The 6,504-nt window shown below is 42.4% G+C and overlaps 1 pseudogene; it reads right to left on the bottom strand.

Annotated features, from left to right (window-relative positions):
• Positions 1-233: 233 nt before the first annotated feature.
• Positions 234-6,135, bottom strand: LOC114503804 (annotated as a pseudogene).
• Positions 6,136-6,504: the final 369 nt, after the last annotated feature.

The following is a 6,504-nucleotide window of genomic DNA, read 5'->3' as shown; positions in this document are numbered from 1 at the left end:
TCAGAAGGATTTGATAAATGAGTTGCCAAAACTAAATACTCATTGTAAGCAATAATTTTGTGGGAAAGAAAGCAGAACCATCAACTTATACATTTTTTCAGTTTGTGCTCATGGAATCTTAGGGGTTTCTGTAATTTTTGCAGAGTGTTAATTACTAGTTAAGAAAAGAGACAGTCGGTATGGGAGTGAAGAATGTTAGGGGTTTTCACAAGTGTACTATGTCATTGTTCTCCTCAGAGTTTGTCACGGGGCCCGATGCTATCTGAATTACTGTTTTTTTTTAATGTATTTGTCACTAGAAATCCTTCCATTCTCCTTAAAAGGCAGCCCTCTTGAGCTGGAATCTTAAAATAATGCAGGCTGGTCGGGGAGGCTTTCAACAGAATATGTTCTCGAATAAGGGAGACGAGTGATGACGGGGTCGGGGGCACCACTGTGGATGACAGTCTCACACAGGAGCGCTGTGCTTTTTCGCTAATGAGAAGAAAGTCGGAGCGTATGGTATGGGGAAAGCTGGTTGGTTGCTGGGGTTGTGGAAGCTTATGACAACATCCTCATCTAATTTGTCTCCATTTCCATACTCAAGCGGGAAGCATGATCTTCTGCTGAGAGTGAGGAGAAGGTTATGTTAGAGTTTGAGAAGCAAGAAGGTGGGATAAAGTTATTCGTTATCCAATTCAGTGAAAGACTGAATCAATTAGGGGGCTGTAGTGTATGTAGTTGGCAGGCAGAACCAAGGCTGCCCTGGAAGTCAGTGATCATTTAAGTGAGACTAGTCATTTTGTTCATGTGGATCTTTTACCAGTGTTCACCTGCACACCATATGTTTAACCAAAATTTGGGTTTTACCAGGCAATTATGAGGAAGGGGGAGAGGGTCAAACATTCATGTTTATATAATAGAGCAGCTACGGGCTGAGGTAAGCCTCTCTCCGAAAAGCTGAGGACTCCTAAGTAAAGATAGTAGATGACTCTTCTTTCTTGCCAGCACCTTTTGGTCCACTAGCTCCTGCATTATGCTTTCAAGCCAATGGCAGAGGGCTGACTCGTGTCCAGGAAGGTAGTGGACTTTGGGCTTGGCTACCAAATACAATGTCAAGGCTGTATTGAGGTCAAACAAAATACGTGATCATGGTTCAGTTTCTAAATAAAGAAACTTTCCAAGTAAACCAGAACTTAGCAGTCTGGCATATTAGAGCAAACCACAAGCTTTCTGGAACTTCAGCACCAGCAGTAGTAATTTTATCCACCTATTTCTTGTGTTTTGCAAGATTTTCTCTTGCAAACTTTAAAATTTTGCTCATGTGAGTTTTGAAGAACATGAACAGACATGGCCAGAGGGACGAGGATCAACTTCTCGGCACCAAGTGTTCGCAGACCTCTCCACAGAGCTACGGCAGCTGCCAGCATCTCGGTGCCTGCCCAAACCTCTGGGACCGGCCCTGCTCCCGCTCCAATCTTTGTTATCCCCAGTTTGGTCACATGATGTGGGTGCAGGTGCTACTCCTATGAGCTTGCAAACAGGAGATAAAGCTGTTCCCAGAAAAAGGGAAATTGTTGTGACCTCAGTCAACATGTCCAAATGTGACCAACACAGAATTTTACATAGTATGTTTAAAATCTTCACTGTTTCTGGAATTGTTTCTTTCTCTAGAGAACTTTGCTGATTGTGCCACTTAGTTTCACTCTTTCTGTGGTCTAATTCTCCTCATCTGGCCAAAGACATTTTTCATTAGTGGTCCATAGTATAGAGATCTAGACTGCCTAACGTGGTGGTTGGTTGTTGACAACTCTCTCAGCAACTGACTTAGGTCAGTTTTTTCCCCAGTGCCCATAATGCACTGTGTGATCATCACAGCGATGGTGCTAATGAGGCCACAGGGGCTGGTGAGACTGCTTTTTCTCCACTACAGAAATATACCTGCCAAGCTAATAGCATAGGCAGAGGTGTACCAGTCTCTCCCTGAGAAAGAGAAATGGCTAAGTTCTTACAATCCAAGCACCCGTTTTCTACGACCACTCCGAGCCTGCTCACAAGTTGTCATCTCTTTCACCCGGTATAATTTTAGTACAATTTCATTACAGGTGGATGTTTTCTGGCTGGGTCAGCTCTTCCCTAATCACTTCTGGGACAGCAGAATAACCAGATAGATAACCTACAATTCCAAGAAGTTTGCCTGTAGACTGAAATGCCACTGATGGAATTTAGACACTAATGATTTTTTCAACTTTATTTTTATTGTTGACACCGTTACAGATGTCCCCATTTTCCTCCCCTTTGTCCACCTCCACCCAGCCCCTGGCCCCTCTTTTCTCTGGCCATCACCACACTGGTGTCTGTGTCCATGGGTCATGCATATATGTCCTTTGGCAATCCCCTCACCTTCTTTCACTCAGTCCCCCTCTTCCCCCTCTCCTCTGACAGCTGTCAGTCTGTTCCATGTATCCGTGCCTCTGTTTCTATTTTGTTTGTCAGTTTATTTTGTTATTAGATTCCACATATAAATGAGATAATATGGTATTTGTCTTCCTCTGACTGGCTTATTTCACTTAGAATAATACTTTCCAGGTCCATCCCTGCTGTGGCAAGAGGTAAGATTGCCTTCTTTTTATGACCAAGCAATATTCCATTGCGTAAATGTACCATGGCTTTTTTATCCACCCATCTACTGATGGGAACTTGAGGATACACAGATAGCCAATAGACATATGAAAAAATGCTCAGCATCTCTAATCTTCAGAGAGATGCAAATTAAAACCACAGTGGGATATCACTTCATGTCTGCCAGTATGGCTATCATCAGTAAATCAACAAACAACAAGTGCTGGTGAGGGTGTGGAGAAAAGGGAACCCTAGTGCACTGTTGGTAAGGATGAACACTGGTGCAGTCACCATTGGCAACAGTATGGAGTTTCCTTAATAAATTAAAAATGAAACTGTCTTTTGAGCCAGCACTCCCACTTCTGCAAATATATCCAAAGAACTTTGAAACACTCATTGGAAAGCATTTGTGCACCCCTACATTCCTAGCAGCATTATTTATAATAGCCGGGATCTGGACACTAATGATTTTTAATTCCAAAGGGTCTGGGCATCATGGATGTTGTCTATCTTTCTGATCTTTGTCTTCCATTAGCACATATGTACCCATCTTTCTGGTGTCTGGAGCATTGTCTACAAAACACAAAAACTAAAGATGAACATTTTTTTATTTACATCATGTACCAAGCACAGAGCTGCAAATGGTAGGTGGTTAAATATTTGCTGAAGTAAATTTTACAGTGTATATACTTTATCAGAAAAGTTGTATTATTATAAGAAATAAGAAAATGAGAAAGCTAATGAAGTTATATACCTATATATATATGGAAATTCTAGGTGTACCCTTTAACCTCATCTTACTGTTGGTGGTTCAAAAGCTCACAAGAGCCACAGGTTATAACCTCATAGGTAAGTTATCCCCCTCAGAGAGCCTCTCTGATAGCCTCAGACAGTGTCATAAAACATTCAGTATCACACAAAACCTCTTGTCAAATTTCAAAGCTGTGCACTTTTTAAAAAATATATATTTTATTATGCTATTACAGTTGTCCCATTTCCCCCCTCACTCCCCTCGACCCTGCACACCCTCTCCCACCCACATTCCCCCCCTTTAGTTCATGTCCATGTGTCATAAGTTCTTTAGCTTCTACATTTCCCATACTATTCTTGCCCCCCCTTCTATTTTCTACCTACCATCTATGCTACTTATTCTCCATACCTTTTCCCCCTCTCTCTTCCCCCTACTCCCCTGTTGCTAACCCTCCATGTGATCTCCATTTCTGTGGTTCTGTTCCTGTTCTAGTTGTTTGCTTGGTTTGCTTTTGTTTTTGTTTTAGGTGTGGTTGTTAATAACTGCGAGTTTGCTGTCATTTTACCATTCATATTTTTTAATCTTCTTTTTCTTAGATACATCCCTTTAACATTTCATGTAATAAGAGCTTGGTGATGATGAACTCCTTTAACTTGACCTTATCTGAGAAGCACTTTATTTGCCCTTCCATTCTAAATCAAAGCTTTGCTGGATAGAGCAATCTCAGATGAAGGTCCTTGCCCTTCATGACTTGGAACACTTCTCTCCAGCCCCTTCTTGCCTGTAAGGTCTCTTTTAAGATACCTTAAATCAGCTGACAGTCTAATGGGAACTCCTTTGTAGGTAACTGCCTCCTTATCTTGCTGCTTCTAGGATTCTCTCCTTCAGTTTTACCTCAGCTAATGTAATTATGATGTGCCTTGGTGTGTTCCTCCTTGGATCCAACTTCTTTGGGACTCTCTGAGCTTCCTGGACTTCCTGGAAGTCCATTGTCTTTGCCAGAATGGGGAAGTTCTCCTTTATTGTTTGTTGAAATAACTTTTCCACTTGTTGCTCTTTCCCTTCTCCTTCTGGTACCCCTATAATTCAGATGTTGGAACGTTTAAAGATGTCCTGGAGGTTTCTAAGTCTCTCCTCAGTTTTTTGAATTCTTATTTCTTCATTCTTTTCTGTGTGGTTGTTTCTTTCTTCCTTCTGGTCCACTCCATTGATGTGAGACCCAGCTCTCTTTCCATCACTATTGGTTCCCTGTGTATTTTTCTTCATTTCACTTATCGTAGCTTTCATTTTTTTCATCTAATTTGTGACCAAAATCAACCAATTCTGTGAGCTTCCTGATCACCAGTGTTTTGAACTGTGCATCTGATAGGTTGGCTATCTCTTAGTTGCTTAAAAGAATGGGTTCTGGGGCTTTCATTTGGCCTTCTGTTTGAGCCATCTCTTCTTTCTTTTTTTTTTTTTTGGTCTGGTCATACCTGTTATGGTGAGGGGCGGAGCCTTAGGTGTTCACCAGGGCTGAGCACCCCAGTCGCTGGGTTGTGACATTGTATGTGGGGGCAGGGTTGAGAGGGAACAATGGTGCTTGCTCTGTTCTTCATGGGACCTCAGTCCCTTCCACCGCTTCCTCTGAGCAAACTGGGCCCCTCTGGTGCCAATTCCCATGTAGGTGGGCTTGTGCACCCCGTGGGACCCTCCAAGGACCTCTCCTGTGAGGCTGGGTGTCTCTCCATGTGCCTCAACTCCCACAGGTGTCCTCAATCAGTGTCCTGAGGCTCTATTTCCCAGTGCTGGGATCCTGGGTTGTGTGCAGTGCCTTGTTTCACAATTGCCACCTCACTGGGTCTGCTGGTTGCCACCCCTCGGCCAGGGTCTGCCAGCTGCAGTGTTGTGCACCCCGGATGCCTTACGCTCCTGGTCCCAACGCTCTCTGCTCTCCAAACCCAGACCTGTGCCCGGCTGCCCAACTCCACCCCTCTCACCCGTCTGGGTGAATGGGTCTGTTTCAACTTCTTGGTTGTCTGACTTTCATTCAGACCAATTTTCTGTCAGTCCTGGTTGTTATTCTGTTTCTAAATTATTGTCCCTATCTTGGTTGTGCGAGGAGGCATAGTGCATCCACTTATGCCTCTATCTTGGCCAGAAATCAGCTGTGTACTTTTTAATGTCAGCTTCTACTATAAAATAATGACTTTTGCTATCCTCTATTTCTTCATTGATAAATCTGTGATAGAGATTCCTGGCCACAGAACTTCAAGACTTTTGGTTGGTATAGGATCTTATGTTTACTAACTAGTACCTTGTTGAGTAATAACATCATCATCACTTTGACAATAGGTTCAGTGAGATTTCATACATGCAGGCACACCACAGATCCCATTAGAAGTTATAAATGGCATTTCTTAAATATTTCTTTGTGGGTTCAGGCTCCTTACATTTCACTGGTTCTTCAGAGTCAAAATCTGATCTCTTAATACAGCTCTAGGACAGTGTTCCTTGGGGCAAGAGGGAGGACTGTTTTCTTTGAGATGTTTCAAATCTTTATACTATTTTTCAAGAGATTCACAGAGGTCTGTGAGTAAGCTGTCAGTTTGCTCTTGATACTGAATTCCCAATCCAAATTTATTTAGAAGTTCATTGACTAAAGCGATCTCATCTCCTATTTTATTTAAGGTAGTCTTCCAAGTAGGTTCTTGGTCATAGTTTCTTAATGGTAGAGTTTTAAAAATATTACCAATCTTCTCTTTAATATGAGAGCATAATTGTTCCAGATCTGAGGAGGCCATTCTTTATGCTTCTCAAGCCAGCCCAGGAGCAAAAGCCAATGATATTTCTTTTTCTTTTCTTCTATTTTTTTAACCCCTCTCTTTGCCTTTTGCTCTGCAAGATGAGAAAATTCGAGATTGCTTAGGAACAAAGTCCCTCTTTACTTAAATTGCTACCATAGCCAGGGGATGGCTTTAGCTAAGTATCCAAAGTCCTTGCTAGTATTTTTTCTTCATCCACATGAACCTCAAGCTGCTCTAAGAGGGGAGAAACACAATCATGAAGTAGCACCTAGTAGAGTGAGCATTGACCTGCGCATGTTTGGCCTCAGCTAAGCTCTCCCATCTGTTCAGCTGTGGAGCAGGCTTTCCTTGAGCTTGATCAAGCTT

Source organism: Phyllostomus discolor, chromosome 8, assembly GCF_004126475.2.
Source record: "Phyllostomus discolor isolate MPI-MPIP mPhyDis1 chromosome 8, mPhyDis1.pri.v3, whole genome shotgun sequence".
NCBI lineage: Eukaryota > Metazoa > Chordata > Mammalia > Chiroptera > Phyllostomidae > Phyllostomus > Phyllostomus discolor.
Note: the sequence above shows the minus strand (reverse complement) of the source record. Positions and strands in the feature narration are given on the sequence as shown.